This window comes from Aotus nancymaae, unplaced genomic scaffold (genome assembly GCF_030222135.1).
Source record: "Aotus nancymaae isolate 86718 unplaced genomic scaffold, 86718_ANA_hifiasm-v0.15.2.pri h1tg000059l, whole genome shotgun sequence".
NCBI lineage: Eukaryota > Metazoa > Chordata > Mammalia > Primates > Aotidae > Aotus > Aotus nancymaae.
Window position 1 is genome coordinate 57212515 of NW_026988473.1, and position 18092 is coordinate 57230606.

The following is an 18092-nucleotide window of genomic DNA, read 5'->3' on the forward strand; positions in this document are numbered from 1 at the left end:
TAATTTAAAATAAAATTTTAGAACAAACAGAGAAACTATTCTCTTAAAAGAATAGTTTCTGATGGACAGAAAAGTTGTGAAGATGGTACAGAGGATTCTCGTATATCCTCATCCACTTTCCTCTCCTGCTAACATCTCATATTTGCCACAACAAATAAACCAGTATTAATACATTATTATTATTCACTAAAATCCATACTTTATTACATTTCCTCCATTTTTACCTAATGTCCTTTTTCTGTCCCAGGATTCCATTCAAGATGTCACGTTATACTTCAACATTATGCCTCCATCCTTTCTTCCTGGTCTGGGAGAGTTGCTCAGACTCTCCTGGTTTTTGATGATCTTGACAGTTTTGAGTATTCATCATCAGGTATTGTGCAGACTCTCCCTCAGTTTGGGCTTTTCTGTTGGTTTTCTCATGATTAGACTGGGTTGAGTTCTTGGGAGGAAGGTCACCCAGGTGAAGTGCCATTCTCACTGCGTTATATCAAGGGAACATTCCATTAGCATGACTTATCACCACTGATAACAGGCTTGATCACATGACAGAGGGAGTGATTGTCAGACTTCTCCATGGCAAAGTTACTCAAAGGGTACATTCTGATTACTGAGATGGAAGGGACAGCAGCCCCTGGCAGTCTGCATGGTGGGAACCCATGAGAGAACCCAGCCAGTAGGTAAGTCTCAGAGGGCAGTGTTTGAGTTCTGGGTTCAACTGCCCCATCTCAGCTTCTAAGGCTATGGGCTCTACCAGCATTGGCAGGAACCGGGTCTGATTCATTTCCATGTCCCTATTGCCCAGAACAAGGTTGTCGATTGAATGCATAATTGAATTTATTTTCTTTTGCAAATCACTTTTTTATTGAGGTAAAATTCACATAATATACAATTAACCATTTTAAAGTGTACATTTCAGTTGCATTTAGTACATTTGCAGTGTTGTGCAACCACCATCTCTATCTAGTTCCAAAACATGTTTTTTTCTCTCTGAGACAGGGTCTGTCTCTGTCACCCAAGCTGGAGTGCAGTGATGTGATCTTGGCTCACTGCAACCTCCGCCTCCCAGGCTCAGGTGATCCTCCCACCTCAGCCTCCCGACTAGCTGGGACTACAGGCATGTGCCACCATGCCCAGCTAGTTTTTGTAATTTTTGTATTATTTTTCACCATATTGCCCAGGCTGGTCTTGAACTCCTGGACTCAAGCAATCTGCCAGCCTCATCCTTACAGAGTGCTGGAATTACAGCTGTGAGCTACTATGCCCCATGTAAAACATTTTCATCACCCCGATAGAAAACCTGCTTAAGCAGTCACTCTCTGTTCCCCCTACCCCTCAGCCCCTGACAGCCACCAATCTGCTTTCTGCCTCTATGGATTTATTTATTCTGGGTATTTCACATAGATGGAATCAGATAATATGTGACCTTTTGTATCTGGCTTCTTTCACTTAGCATAATGTTTTTTTGAGGTTCGTCCATGTTATAGAAGTGTCAGAACTTTATTGCTTTTATGGTTGAGTAATATTCCACTGTGTGAATGCCACATTCTGTTTATCCATTCATCTGTTGATGGACATTTAGGTTATTTCTACTTTTTGGCTATTTTGAATAGTGCTGCTATGAACAATCATGTATAAGTATTTGTCTGAGTATCTGATTTCAATTATTTTGGGTGAATATTCATGCATGATTGGGTTTTTAAAGAAGGTGGTATTTCCTCACAGGCTTTTAGGAAACTGATCAAACTTATGGCCCCAGTTATGGACCAGGGCCTGTGAGAAGGGAGTTTCTGTCTTGGGCCAGGTTGGAGTAATCATCAACAGGTTGGATAAAGACATGGTGCACATGTATCAAGTTCACCCATGACAAAAATCCAGGAAGGGTGCTAAAAATCACAACGCAAATATATAAAATGGGAAATGTATCAACGCTTGCGTGTTGTTTCTTCAAAAGATTGTCCAAGTACAGGCAATGGGAGTACTGGTTTACCAGCAATGACACAAAAAGGAGCTCACAGTTTGAGCTGACCACAAGCTCTACAAGAGCTAAGGGGGAGGCTGCCAAACAACAAATGCAAATGCAAATGCAGGCTGCATGAACAGAGGCACAGCATCCTGAGCAGAGGGGACTGCCCCGCCCTGCTCCACACTCAGCCAGGCCCAGCTGGAGCTCTAGGACCTTTTTGACACTTTGGGGTATGTGCTGAGTCAAGAAATGGTGACCAGGCTACAGAGGCCTGAAAACCAGGCCATCTGACAAGTAGGCAGAGGACCTCAGTGGGAGCAAGGTGGCTGGAGCAGAATCTTTGCTGCCTAGGGTCTGCAGGGCTATCCCCTACAGAGGAAGGCATTTTTCTTAGCAGGGAGTATGCTCTCTTCACTTTAGGGTTGGGTGTGCAAAGTGAATGGGGAAAGATTCAGAACCTTAGGTGAGTCCAGGTGACCCTGGGAGTCAGGTGGCTGCCATGGCATTCCCATACTGAGAAACATTTAGCATGAGGGGCAGAAAGGGGCAGAAAGAATAAATCTCCTTGGTGTTGGTTTTATCTCCTCTTTTCTCCTCCCTCTTCCTTTTCCTCCAGGCTGGCACCCAGCACTGTGCCTTCCTAGGAAGAAACAGCTAAATCCTAATGAAAGTTAAGGATTTTGCCGGGCGCAGTGGCTCACGCCTGTTATCCCAGCACTTTGGGAGGCCGAGGCAGGTGGATCACGAGGTCACGAGATCGAGACCATCCTGGTCAACATGGTGAAACCCCGTCTCTACTAAAAAAAATACAAAAAATTAGCTGGGCATGGTGGCGCATGCCTGTAATCCCAGCTACTCAGGAGGCTGAGGCAGGAGAATTGCCTGAACCTAGGAGGCGGAGGTTGCGGTGAGCCGAGATCGCGCCATTGCACTTCAGCCTGGGTAACAAGAGTGAAACTCTGTCTCAAAAAAAAGAAAAAAAAAAAAAAGAAAGAAAGAAAGTTAAGGATTTTTGTCAGAATGATGAGCTGAAATCAACAGGGTATAATTTAACTGACTGGCTTGTAAAAACCTAGGAAAGTGTTTTGTGTCTTTATGGTGAATGAAAAAAAGCAGGATACAGAATTGTATTATACAGTATGACTCCGTTAAAATGCTTAGAAAACCCTGGTATCAAGCACAACAAAATCTTAACGTCGGTTACCTGTGTGAATCAGGACAGTCAGGATTTTTTATTTCCTGCTTTATATTTTTCTGTACTTTTCAAATACTCTGCAATGAAGAGGTGTTATTTCTAGCATCAGAAAAAACAAAATCCTTTGTTTAATACTTGAGAACTAATTGAACTGTGTGCCCCCCTCCCCCTCCCTACTCTCTGTGTTTCTTCTGGGCCCCTGGATCTCCCCGCCAGGGCCCTGTTCCCAGGAGGTGCTTGAGAAATTTCGGTAAACACATGACGTCTTGCTTGAAGGGTCATACAAATAAGTGATTCCAGGACAGGAAGGAGAGCCCTAGTTCGCTCTCAGGTAGAAAAGACCTGAAGGGTGGGGAGCCCACAAGATGGGCACAGACAAGGTGATGGGGCAATCCCCAGGGTGGAGTGGGCCTCTCCCCTCCCAGTGGAGGCTGCATTTGGCCATCAGCCTGGATGAGTCCAGCCATGGCAGGGAACATGGGCTGTCTAGAAGGGGACCCGGGGAGCCCATGTCGGGTGTGTGGCTGTGTGGAAACAGCGTCCAACATCGCCATGGGAAAGCACGGGCTCTATTGGAAAGCCCTATTATGGGAAAGGGCTTTCTAATAGAGCATGGGAAAGCCCTATTATGCACTGGGCTCACCCTCTCTTTACACAGTCATTTAATCCACACACTAACCTACCAGGCAGGCATCATTACCCAATTTTACCAGCAAGAAAATCCACTTGAGAAGGATTAAGGGTCACGCAGCTAGGACCTAGCAGAGGTGCTCTTAACCACCATGGCACACTGCCTCAAAACAGTCTTCAGCTTCCTGCTTGGCAAAACAGCCTGTCTCTTGCCTGTCAGTGGCCTCGCTGTTGGTTTGGTGATTGCATGTGATGACATTTTAACCGTGGTCGTGGAGAAAGGAGCTACTGCTCACTTATTCATGTCTCAGGAATGGCAGGGGCTTCATCTGCATCCCCTCCCCGTTTCTCATGGGCTGTTCTGGGTTGTTGGGGGAAGATAAGGCTCTGTGGCCTTGGAGACAGGGAGGAGACCCTCAGGGAAGTGACTGGTCACAGGTCTCAGGAAGAAGGCTGGTCTCAGGTCCCAGGTTAAGGTGAATTCCCATTGCTGAGGGCATTATGATCGGGGCCTGAACAGGTCAGTTTGGATTCTTCAGAAGGGAGGAGCAGTGTGAGTTTTTGAGCCAGCCTTTAGGTCACAGCCCAGGCTGACAAGTGTGTGGCTGCACAAGTCAAGAAGAGCCCCTTCTCTTCTCTTCTTAGCTCAGAGAAGCTGCAATCAGATAGGACTTGAATGTGAGCCTGCCTGATACTGACCAGTCAATTCGGGTTTTGCTGCCCCCATTCACCCCTAAACAGCTGTTTTCTCCTAGAGTGGGGGCTCAACCTCATGGAGATACCATGCGAACAAATGGCTCTGACATCTAGAGTCCAATGCACAGCCATGTCCTCACACGAGACCAGAGGAACAAGACTCAGTGGGGACTCAGGGCTTCAGAACCTGCTCTCAAGAAACAATGTGGCACTGCCTGTCACTCAAGTGTTTTACAAGTACAGACACAAGGAGAGGCAAAACTAGAAATATATACACAATCACAAATAGAAGATTTCTATTTTTAAATATATAAGAAACATGTTACATATGTAATGGTATGCACCAATAGATAAAAATTAAAATCTAGATATTTATACATATAAATTTATTGCACTGTCTGCCAGTCTGGTGGCATATCCCCATATATGTGAGAAGAAAAAGAAATGTATGTATGTACACACACACACACACACACACATAAAATATCCATATATGGGCTGGGTGCGGTGGCTCACACCTGTAATCTCAGCACTTTGGGAGGCCGAGGCAGGCGGATCACCTGAGGCTGGGAGTTTGAGACCAGCCTGACCAACATGGAGAAACCTTGTCTCTATTAAAAATACAAAATTAGCTGGGCATGGTGGCACATGGCATGCTTATAATCCCAGCTACTCAGGAGGCTGAGGCAGGAGAATCACTTGAACCTGGGAGGTGGAGGTTGCCGTGAGCTGAGATCATGCCATTGCATTCCAGCCTGGGCAACAAGAGCAAAACTCCATCTCAAGCAAAAAATCCATTTATGTATACTTACAAATTTCACTTTTATATATGTGTGTGTGTGTGTGTGTGTGTGTGTATATATATATAGAGAGAGAGTAGTGTATACTAATATAAACATATATGGATAAAATAAACACACACACACACACACACACACACACACACACACACACACACATGCATTCATACCAGGGGCCATTAGGCCCTTTTGCGACCTACTAGCAGTGATGGGTGCCAAAAAGGCCACAGAAGTTTTTCCCTGCCAGTTCCATGTAACCCTATGCTGATGGCAAACACCTGGCCAGCGACTTTAGGGGCCAAGGGAAAACTCCCCCTTTGCCTTCTGAATGTTTGCTGAAACATCAACTGACCAAAGGCAAATGAATAGGAGAAAAGGCAGACACATTCATTAATGTGCACAAGGGAGAACTACTGAGTGGCGATTCCAAGCCCCCGATGGGGCACAGAAGCTCATATGTCCTTTTTCACAGGACAGAGAGAAGATGGGAATGCAGACAATTTTTTGAGGGGCAGTAAATGATAAAGGAGAATGAATGGCTAAGAAACACAGAAGAAAAAAGGCAGATGGACAGCAAGAGCACAGAGGGCCTTTCTATCCTTTAGATTCAAAGGTTCTTCAATTCCAGGATACTCAGATATGGACAGCGGGCAGAGGCAGAGGCAGGGCAGTGGGTTGGTGCCTTCCCCACCCTGGGTCAGAGGCTGTCAGAGCCTAGGCCCACCCAGTCATGGTGTAACCATGGGCATCCTGGCCACATGCCAAGGACATGGTATTTATGTGGCTCCTGGTGAGCCTTCCTTCTCCTGAGGGTCGGGGAGCCTGGCCCCTGGGCTTAGGGTACAGCTGTCTCTGAACTAAAGAAACATTTTCTGCCAGGGCACAGTGGCTCAGGCCTGTAATTTCAGCACTTTGGGATGCTGAGCGGGGACAGATTGCTTGAGCCCAGGAATTCAAGACCAGCCTGGCAAGATGACAAAAACCTATCTCTACAAAAAACAAATAGAAAAATTATCTGGAGATGGTGGTGCCCATTTAGTCCCAGCTACTTGGGAGGCTAGGGTGGGAGGATCACTTGAGGCCAGGAGATCGAGGCTTCAGTGAGGCATTATCACACTACTGTACTCCACCTTGGATGACAGAGAGACATTCTGTCTCAAAACAAGCAAACAAAGAAAGTAAAATGACAAAGAAAAGAAATTTTCCATTAATGTGCTGGGGGAAGGGGTTGTCCAAGCTGGGCACTGGGCATACAGAAGATAGTTATCAATCTCTGCTTTTGGACAGAGGCAAACAGACCCAGACTCAGGAGTCTTGGTGCTGAGGCAGGGGGACACATCAGGGATGCAGGAGCCAGAGGAAGGGTCCCAACTATAGGAACACATGCACGGGGAATTTGGAGGGCTAATTCTTCCTTCCCTTCCCATTCCAGGAAGGCCTCCAATAGCTTTTGGGGCCCACACTGGTGGCCTCAAAGAGCCAGGGGTATATTGAATCTGCTCACTGTCCAGGACCCAGATACACTGAGTCATGGCAGCCCAGCTTGTGTTGCTGGACATCAGGAGAGTCATGGCTGCCTCATATGGCCCGTTGGGTAACTGGGAAGAGGTTGGGCTGACAGTTTGTGGGTGTTGAGTAACCACTGTGCTTCCTGAAACTTCTAGTTTCTTTCAGGACCACTCCCCATCTTCCTCTTTCAGGGTCAGGCTGGGGGCTGGGGAGTATTCATATGCCCATATTCATTTATTCATTCATTCAACAGTCTCTGCTTACCACCTGGGCTTGGGGGCACCCAGAGAGATGTCCATAGGGTTCTGCCTTTCTGGATTCTCCGGCTCAGATGATAGCCCCACCATCTACTCCTGTAGCCAAGGCAGAAATTCAGGCATCAGCCTGGACTCCTCTCGCACGCCCCCTCACGTGCCCACTTCTGTTTTCCTGCAGTGACCTGATGTGTTCTGTTGCATCGTTTATCATCTTTTATTGCAAAGTCTCCAATTGTCCCTTTCCCCATCTAGATGCAATGAAGGCAAGGGCTGTGTCTATCTTATTCCCTGCTGTATTCTAGGCACCTGACACTTAATAGGTGCTAATTAAACATTGTTGATTGAATTGCTAAGTCCCTTTGATTTCATTTGCTTGATATTCCTTGAATCCATACCTCCTGCTTCCCCCAGCCACAGCCTTCGCTTAGGTAATTCCGCCTGAACAATGGAGCAGTTTCCTGAATGGGCTGCCTATCTCACTTCCCTCATTCAATTTATTTTTCACATTACAGCTGGAATGCTAATGTGCCCATCTGCCCTACTTGAAACCCTTCCCTGGCTTCTCCTTACTCGTAGGAACAGGGCTGCTTTTCTGAGATAATAAAAAAATGACAGCAGTTATAACTGATGAGACGACTCTCCACACCCTGTGACAATGCTCAAGAAGATATGCAGAAATCCAAAAGCTTGCAGTGATGCTTTATAAACTAAAGATAAGAGAAGATCACAGGGTAAAGTGCAAGAGAGAAATTGCGCTAACTAGATGGTAGATGGGGCCAGATTGAGAAACATATTCTTGGACGACACACCACCTACTACTCCCTTCGAAACAGAACAGCATGTGTCATCTGTGTCATTAACTGACCATGTCTTATCTCCCACCCCTCTTTACTGCAAACTCTTTAAGGACAAAGACCATCTCTAATTTATCTTGGTTATCTCTGGCACCTGGCACAGGACTTGACACATAGTAGGCACTCAATAAATATTTGTTGAATGAATCAGAGGATTACATAAATTAATGAATGGAGAATGAAAGGTTCCAAAGGAGATAAGAGAGACCAATCCCCAACTCCCTACTCCAGTCTCAGAGCCCCAAGGGCAGTAGTGACCAGATGGATGTTTGGCCATACCTTAACAACACAGGAATTATCTTCCAAGCCAGTCAGAATGATTGAGGGCATGGATTCCGGGACCAGATCATATAGGTAGAGTTATGGTTCCACCAGATTTTAGCTGTGTGAGCTAGGACAAGTTATAGAACCTATCGGTGCCTCACCTTGGTCATCTGTAAAATGGAAATAGGAAAAGTACTTGTTTTACAAGAATGTTGTGAGAACTAAATTTATGTGTGTGCATAAATTTAGCATATCAGCATTTAGTGCATATATATATACACGAATACACACACATAAATAAATTTACATACATATAGTGCTGTTTGAGTGCTAGCTATTATTGATGATAATGATGATAATTCCCCTAGTCGACCTCTGTCAGCTTCTTTTTCTGTGTCTACACTGGCTGTCTAATGGTGGAATTGAGACTTCCACAATTATTAAGCTTTACAGCATAAGGTTGAAAGGATCAGGAGACAGTCCTTGGCCTGGCTTTATTTCTGCCTAATCAAGAGAGAGTGAACAAAAACAATCAATGTGGAATCTGTGAGATCTCACAGCACCAGCAGGAAGAAAATTGTTCTGAAGGTTCAGATAAAGAGCTTATTATCTCTGAAATGATTTTCTGTAATAAACAATACAACTCTAAAAGTCATCTGTTTGGTATTCTCAAAACAAACAATTCGGGAAGCTTTGATGTAGTGGTTATTTGCTGGGTGCCTCCCAAGTGGGCAAAGGATTTGAATAGGCAGTTCATTGAAATGAAGATGCAAATGGCTTTCAAACATATGAAAAGATGCGTGGTCTCACTCATAAGAGAAATCCAAACCACAGCTACAGTGAGCTATGATTTCTTACCTATCAGATTGGCAAAAATCCAAGAGCTCCATATCAAGGGTTATGAGGCCACGGGATTTTACTTTGAGGAATTCATCCCTCCTTTGTTTTCAGCTGTGTTGTTTAGCGGAGATTTCCTACACACTCCAGTTCTGGGGTGGCCCTGCCTGGCTTAAGCTTGCTAATTTTCCATCATCCAGAGATCATTGAAAATTATTAGGCTGGGTGCTGTGTCTCACACCTGTAATCCCAGCACTTTGAGAGGCCGAGGTGGACAGATTGCCTCAGGTCAGGAGTTCAAGACTAGCCTGGCCAACATGGAGAAACTCTGTCTCTACCAAAAATACAAAAACTAGCCAGGCGTGGTGGTGTGCACCTGTAATCGCAGCTACTCGGCAGGCTGAGGCAGAAGAATCGCTTGAACCCAAGAGGTGGAGGTTGCAGTGAACAGAGATCACACCACTGCAATCAAGCGTGGGCAACAGAGAGAGACTCTGTCGCAAAAAAAAAATATATTGGATGACCTTGGGCAAATTACGTAAACATGCTGAGCTTTAGTTTCCTCATCTGTATAATGCAGACAAGAGTAGAGATCCATTAAACGCAGCCAGTACAGAGTAATAAACGGCACCTCCTACTGACTTTGGTAATTTGATAAATATACATTTAAGTATATGTGCTTGACTAATCTAAAGACCTAAAGAGGTCAGGCGCAGTGGCTCATGCCTGTAGTCTCAGCACCTTGGTAGACCAAGGCAGGTGAATGACTTGAGGCCAGGAGTTCGAGACCAGCCTGGCTAACATGGTGAAACTCTGTCTCTACCAAAAATACAAAAGTCAACCACGTGTGGCAGTGTGTGCCAGTAATCCCAGCTATTTGGGTGGCTGAGGCATGAGAATTGCTTGAACCTGGGAGGTGGAGGCTGTACTGAGCTGAGATCGCACCACTGAACTCCAGCCTGGGCAACAGAGTGAGATCCTGTCTTAAAAAAAAGGAGGGTTTAAAGAACTACAAACTTGATCTTCACCTTCAAAATCATAATAGAAGCTAAAAGCAAGAAAAACCTAAAATGTATAGCAAAGAACAAAAAATAAAGGAATAAGGAAGCACAAAAATGAAGTAAAATGAGGCCACATTAGTTATGAAATATATATAAGTAAATTAAGCTATGTTATTGAAGGCAAATATTTTTATATTCTCATGTTTAAAAACAAAATTCCACTACACAATATGCTGCTTACAAGAAATGCTTAAAATAATACAGAATGTCCAAATACATGTATTAAAGATATACATGTGAAAAGAGAGAAAAAAGAGTACTAAAAGAATATATGGGCCGGGCGCTATAATCCCAGCACTTTGGGAGGCCAAGGTGGGTGGATCACGAGGTCAAGAGATCAAGACCATCCTGGCCAACATGGTGAAACTCCATCTCTACTAAAAATACAAAATTTAGCTGGGCGTGGTGGCGTGCGCCTGTAGTTCTCAGCTACTTGGGAGGCTGAGGCAGGAGAATTGCTTGAACCCAGGAGGCAGAGGTTGCTATGAGCCAAGATCATGCCACTGTACTCCAGCCTGGCACCTGGCAACAGAGCAAGACTCTGTCTCAAAAAAAAAAAAAAACATATGGGGAAGAAATCTTGGAGTAGGAGTAGAAAAACCCTTTCTAATTATCACTCAAACTCCAGAAGCCATAAAAGAAAAGGTTGGGCAGGTGTCATGGCTCACACCTGTAATGCCAGCACTTTGGAAGGCTGAAGTAGGAGGACCTCTTAAGTACACGAGTTTGAGACCGGCCTGGACTACATAATGAGACCTTTTCTCTGCATAAAACAAAACAAAACTAGCTAGGTGTGGTGGTGCACACCTGTAGTCCCAGGTACTCATGAGGCTGATGTGAGAGGATTGCTTGAGCCTGGGAGGTCAAGGCTGCAGTGACACTCCAGCCTGGGGACAAAGTGAGACCCTGAATAAAAAAAAAAAAAAGAGGGGAGTGTCCCCACTTTTTTTGGGGGAGGGATAATATGGGGAGAAATGTCAGATATAGGTGATGGGGAGGAAGGCAGCAAACCACATTGCTGTGTATGTACCTATGTTCTTCACGTGTACCCCAAAACCTAAAACACAATAAAATATATATTTTAAAAAAATCGATAAATTCAATCACAGAAAAATTAAAACTTCTATATTAAAAAAAGTTAAAGACCTAAATGCTATGATTTGAACATGTCCTCTAAATATTGTGGGTTGGAAACTTAATCTCTAAATTTATTGTTGATTGGAGGTGGGGCCTTTAGGAGGTAATTAGGATTAGATAAAGTCATCAGGGTGGGGCCCATATGATGGGACTGGTGGTTTTATAAGGAGAGGAAGACAGACCTGAGGTAGCACGCTTGCTTTGTATTGCCATGTGATACCTCTCACATTTCATGGTTGCAGCAGGAAAGCCCTCACTAGATGCCTGAACCATGCTATTGACCTTCCCAGCCTCCAGGATCATGACCTAAATAAACCTCTATTCTTTTTTTTTTTTTTTTTTTTTGAGATGGAATCTCACACTGTCTCCTGGGCTGGAGTGCAATGGCACGATCTCAGCTCACTGCAACCTCTGCCTCCCCGGTTCAAGCTACTCTCCAGCCTCAGCCTCTGGAGTAGCTAGGATTACAGGCACCCACCACCAGGCTGGGCTAATTTTTTGTATTTTTATTAAAGACAAGTTTCACTATGTTGTCCAGGCTGGTCTTGAACTCCTGACCTTGTGATCCATCTGCCTCAGCCTCCCAAAGTGCTGGGATTACAGGCGTGAGCCACCATCCCTGGCCTAGATCTCTATTCTTTATAAATTACTCTGTCTGTGGTATTCAGTCACAGGAACAGAAAATGGACTAACACATAAAAAACCTGAAGACAAATGACAAACTGGGAAAAATTATTTTCAATTCAGGTCACAGATAGAGGGATGAAATCTTCCTAAAACACAATAAACTAATGGGAATCAATAAGACCAACAACTTAATAGAAAAATTGCTAAAGGATATACAGTCATGCACTGAATAGTGATTTTTTTTTTTAATACGGGGTTTCACCATGTTGGTCAGGCTGGTCTTGAACTCCCGACCTCAGGTGATCCGCCCACCTTGGCCTCCAAAGTGCTTGGATTACAGGCATGAGCCACCACGCCCGGCCTGAATAGTGATGTTTTGATCAATGATGAACTGCATGTACAACAGTGGTCCCACGGGGATTATAATACTATGTTTTTACTGTACCTTTTCTATGTGTAGATATGTCTAGATATACAAATACTTACCATTGTGTTACAATTGTCTCTAGTAGTCAGGACAGGTACGAGTTTGTGGCCTAGAAGCAATAGGCTATGCCATATAGCCCAGGTGTGTAGTAGGCTATGCCATCTAGGTTTGCGTAAGTACACTGCACATTCACACAATGATGAAATAGTGTAATAACACATTTCTCACATTGCATCCCAGTCTTTAAGCAACTCATGACTGTAATGGAAAAGGAAATGGAAATGGATGGTAAATTATTCTTTCGTTATGAAGATACGTGCTCAAAACAAAACAAAACCCACAAATTAAAACTACACAGAGACATGACTTTTTACCTATCAGATTGGCAAAAATCCAAAAGTTTGATATCACAGTGTTGGTAAGGCTATGGAGATGCAGGCACTCTCACACATTGCTGGTGGAAGGGCAAATGAATACAATCCCAGCGGCTGACGATTTGAAAACAGTTATCAAATCTTCAAATGCACAATCCTTTTGATCGAGTAATGATGTTTCTGTGAAATTTTCCTACATATATTTACACCCAAGCAAAAAATATGTAAAAGGCTATTCATTGCAGCATTGTTTGTACTAGCAAAAAATTGGCAATAACTCAAACGTCCACCTACAGAAGACTGGTTAAATACATTATGGTACAACTATACAATGGGATACTATGCAGCCCTTAAAAAGAATGACAAAGCTTCCAATGTACTGACTTGGAAAGATCCCCAAGATACACTGTTAAGTGATAACATGCAAGGGTCAGTATCTTTATGGTATTCTTTTTGTGTTTTTTAATAAAGGAAAATGAGGGAGACTGAAGTGGGCAAATCACTTGAGGTCAGGAGTTTGAAAGAAGCCTGGCCAACATGGTGAAACCCAGTTTCTACTAAAAAAAAAAAAAAATACAAAAAATTAGCCAGGCCTGGTGGTGCAAACCTGTAGTCCCAGCTACTTGGGTGGCTGAGGCACAAGAATTGCTTGAACCCGGAGGGTGGAGGGTGTGGGGAGCTGAGATCATGCCACTGCGCTCCAGCCTGGGCAACAGAGTGAGACTTCATCTTTTAAAAAAATTAAAATAAATAAATAAAAATTAAAAAGGAAAATAAGTGGAAATGTTTGCACAAAGGAACTCAAGGATACACAACAAACTCATAAACCCACTTTCCAGATTAGGAGTGAATGAAGCAGTGGAAACCAGGCAGGTGAATGATGGGGGGTGGAGGGAGATATTTCTCTGAATATCTTTTTCTTATGTTATAAAATCTTTGAACCATATATTACTCATTCGAAATTTTAAGTAGAAAAGTTAAATGGCACAGGAAGTTTACATGAGGAAACACAGACAAAGCTATGTTAGCTAAATGCAAATGAAATAAAGTAGGGGACGGTAATAGTGATGTAGGAAATTTTTTTTAAATGGCTAAAAGCATTAAATGGGACAAAAGGGGAACACTTTTATTTATATATAAAAAAAAATGTAAGCCATAATGAGGATGAACTTTTATATATTGACTAACAGAGCATCAAAATGGATGAAATAGAAATAGAAGGAGAGGTTGATATAAACAAAAAAGTAGTAAGAGACACATCATTTTCAGCCTGCAGGGTTAAATAGGGGAAAAAGAAATACTGAGGCTGGATGCAATAACTCATGCCTGTCATCCCAGCACTTTAGGAGACTGAGGCAAGCAGCTTGCTTAAGCCTAGGAGTTCAAGACCAGCCTGGGCAATATGGTAAAACCCTATCTCTATTAAAAATATAAAAAATTAGCTGAGTGTGCTGGGAGGATCACCTGAGCCTGGGAAGTTGAGGCTGCAATGAGCTGGGCTGGGCAGCAGAGCAAGACCCTGACTCAAAAAAAGAGGAAAGAAGAAAGAGAGAAAGAAAGGAAGGAAGGTAGGAAGGGAGGAAGAAAGGAAGGAGGGAAGGAAAATTATTTTAAAATATTATATATGTATGTTATGTATGTATATAGTACAACTAGGCAAATAAGATATAAAGAGGTGGATCTATAAAAAGAAAACACACATCTCCTTTAAAAATGTCCATGGAATGCATAAAAAGTAAATTCTAAAAAATAAAATATTCACCAACTACACACTTTAACCTTTCTTTACAGCCTTTAATTTAACCCTTCTTCCCCCACATACCTGCAGCAAAACTAGAAATTCGTAGCATGTTTAAGCAATAAAAATAACTCCAAAACCTAAAATTCCCCTAAAAAGACTTTTGGTTGTGTCAAAGAGTAATTACAAATTCAATTACTACTAGTTACAAAACAATGATAAAGACAACTTTACATATCAAAATGTGTGTTACATAGACAATGCTGAATTCAGAGGGAAATGATAGCCTTAAAAATTGCTTACATTATTGAAAAGGAATGACAACAAAATAGGTATTCGCTTTATTTATTGATTTATTTTGAGACAGTGTCTCGCTCTGTCGCCCAGGCTGGAGTGGATTGGTGCAATCTCGGCTCACTGCAATCTCCAACTCCTGGATTCAAGTGATTCTCATACCTCAGCCTCCCAAGTAGCTGGGATTATGAGAGTGTGCCACCATGCCTAATGTGCCACCATGGCTAATTTTTGTATTTTTAGTAGGGACAGGGTTTTACTATGTTGGCCAGGCTGGTCTCGAACTCCTGGCCCCACGTGATACACCCACCTTGGCCTCCCAAAGTGCTGGGATTACAGGCATTAGCCTCCACACCAGCCTAAGCATTCACTTTAATAAGCTTGTAGAAAAAGAACAGAAAAGCTACCCAAAGGTAATTAAGAGGACAAAATAGTAAAGATAAAAGCCAGAGCTTAATTACTTACTAAACTATAGAGCTGAGAAAGAAATTCAAGTATGTTTTAAACAAGCAAGCAAAAAAATTCCTTAGTACAGCGTTATAAAACCCTTCATGGCTTGACCCTGGTGAACCTCTTAACTTTATCCCTTGACAATGTCGCTACACACTCAACTCCTGCCATTCTGAACTATGGACTCCTTGCTATTTGAACTCAGCAACCTGGTTGATGCAGATGGAATTCTGGAGATAGGGCTGATATCCCTGATTCTCTGAGCTCCTGTTACTTGCTTACCACTGCCATTCACTGGTGAAGTCCACCTGCCTTGTAAGGCCCGGCTCAAAGGCCCCCTCTTCCAGGTAGGCTTTGTGGATCTGAAAAACTACAACACAAGCCAGTGTGGGAGGAGCACTGCAAGAGTGGGTGAACCCAACATTTATAGATTATAGGATAATGGGCGAGGCTAAAGCCAACCGTGGGCACGGAGGAAAGCTGGCTGGTGACATTTGAACTGGTTCATGGAGAAGAAATGGGATTTCAGCATACTGGAGCACGGAAAAAGCATGAGCAAACATGGGGGCGTGTGTGTGAAAGGACAGAGTGTTTGGAGAACAGTGGGACGTCCCATGTGACTAGCGTGGGAGGCTGAGGAGGAGTGGGGATAGGGGAGTGAAGAAAGGTCAGAAGGGCAGGTCACACTGGACCCTGAAGGACGCTGCACCGAGGGCGTGTGCTTCATCCTGCCGCCGGTGATGGGGAAGGGTCAGAAGCATTGTGAGGCTGGGACTGTCAGACGGCAAGTTGCCTGAGCCTCAGCCTCACTGAGCTGGAAGAACATGGGGTGGTGGATGGTGTGAGGGAGATTCCTTAAGCTGGCAGGCTGCCCAGGAGGAGCTAGGGGGAGGTGGGGTCAGAGGCCTGGGGAGCGGGAAGGGGCCCATCTCTAAGTGTTTCTCCTCCCTGACCCATTTCCTTGTTCCTACAGGCCAATACCCCAGCCCCCATCACGGCCAGGGAGGGTCTAGGAGGCAGCTCCTGGCAGCTCTCAGTCACCACAGATAGAGTCACACGGCTCCACCCATTTGTCTGTCCCAGCCCCCACAGGGGCCTCTGTGGTCAGGTCTTTGTGTCTGCACAGTGGTCCTCTTTGTCCTGAGCAGCCTGTCCCCATCCCACCTCCCTCCTGCCCTTCTCTCTCTCCTGCCTGGGTCACAAAAAGCACCAGCTTTGCAGAGAGCCAGGCCAGGGTTCTGATCTTGGCTTCCCCCACTGAGTCTCTGTGTGACACTGAGCAAGTTACTTTGCTTCATGGAGTTTTAGTTTTTGGTTCAGTGAAAACGAGGTGTTGTAAGCACTCAAACTCCTGGCAAGGATTGGTCTGTCACCCAGTGCTGAGACCCAGATAATAAATGATGAACATGGAGACCGTTACCCCATCCTCATGCTGTTCACTGGACCTCCTACCGCCAGCTCCCACCTCATCCTCACCCTTTTGGCCAGTGGCTACCATTCTCCCACTTGACAGACGACGAAATCAGTGCCTGAGGACAGGGCTGACTTCATGGGCGTGTGACCTGGACAGTAAGGGCCATGCTTTGAAGAATTAAATACTCTGCTATCACCATCTTGAAATTCTTAATTTATTATTATTTCTTGTTGTTCTTTTGTTGGAAATTCTTAATTTTTGAATGAGGGGCCCACATTTTCATTTTCCCCTGGGTCCTGCAGATCAAGTAGTTGGTCCTGCTTGAGGAGGGATGGAACAGAGGCGTGTCCAGGCCTGGACCAGGCTTCCTGCACCCCAGACCGCCTCACTTGGGTGCCCGCATCCTGACATGCCAAGAGCCAGAGCTTCCAGGCTGCATTTGGCATCAGAGCCCCGGACCCTGTCCAGGAAACCTGAGAAGCACAGTTCCCGGCTGGCGAGGGAAGGGAAGATGATGCAGGCCAATGCAGCAGTTCAGGGAGCAAGTAAGACAAGACCGCGACAGCCAGCCCAGCCCTGTGTAACTGGAGCCGCCGTAACTCAGGGAACTCAGCAAGGCCTTCCTTCCCATCAGCCTGCAGTTCCATGGCCAGGAGACCCACTGCAGGCTCACTGTGTGACTTTGGGCATTCACTACCCCTTTCTGAACCTCAGTTTCGCTATGTGTCACATAGTAATAAAATAACGCCTATCTCACAGGGTTCTAGTGAAGATTACATAAGATACCTTAAACTTAATGACTAGCACAAAGAAGGTGACCACTAAATAGAGTTCTTACTCATTCATTTACAACAAATATATTGTGACAAGTATTCAGGGACAGGGGTTGGGTGCGGTGGCTCCTGCCTGTACTCCCAGCACTTTTGGAGGCCAAGGTGGGTGGATCACTTAAGGCCAGGAGTTCGAGACCAGCCTGGCCAACATGGTGAAACCCCGTCTCTACTAAAAATGCAAAAATTAGCCAGGCGTGGTGGTGCACGCTTGTAATCCTAGCTACTTGGGAAGCTGACACAGGAGAATCACTTGAATCCAGGAGGCGGAGGTTGCAGTGAGCCAAGATTGCACCACTGCACTCCAGCCTGGGCAACAGAGCGAGACTTTGTCTCAAAAAAAAAAAAGTATTCAAGGACAGTGATAGGTGCTGGCCATTTAATTGTGAACAGAATGGACCCTGGCTCTGCTCTCAGAGAGATCCCTGTTAGAGGGGGAGACAGGCAATGATAGTGATAACAGCATGGTAAGTGGTGGGGCATCTGGCCTGGGGAGGCAGGATCAGGGGCACTGCGGGCAGAGGGAGCAGCAGGAGGCTGGTCAGAGGTGAGAGGTGAGGCAGAGAGGCAGGGAGGCTGGCATGGCAGGCTGGAGAGCTAGGCTTTATCCAGAGGGTGGTGGAGCCACCAGAGAGTATGAGGCAGGGTATGGCAGCCAGGGGCAACAGAGACACCACTGCAGCCCGGGAAGCAGGGATTGGAGCCTGGGCCGGGGCAGGGCCATACCCAGCA

General features: G+C 44.9%; 1 protein-coding gene across 4 annotated transcripts in view; it reads left to right on the plus strand.

Moving 5' to 3' along the window:
- Positions 1–600: 600 nt before the first annotated feature.
- P2RY2 (purinergic receptor P2Y2) overlaps positions 601–18092 on the plus strand; it is a 37466-nt gene continuing 19974 nt past the window's right edge. Inside the window, exon 1 of one of the 4 annotated variants that reach the window (XM_012456928.2) lies at positions 601–680. The gene's annotated coding sequence lies outside the window, so the exon portion shown is untranslated. The remainder of the gene's footprint in view (positions 681–18092) is intronic. The other 3 variants (XM_012456920.2, XM_064365268.1, XM_064365270.1) reach the window with 3 other exon arrangements.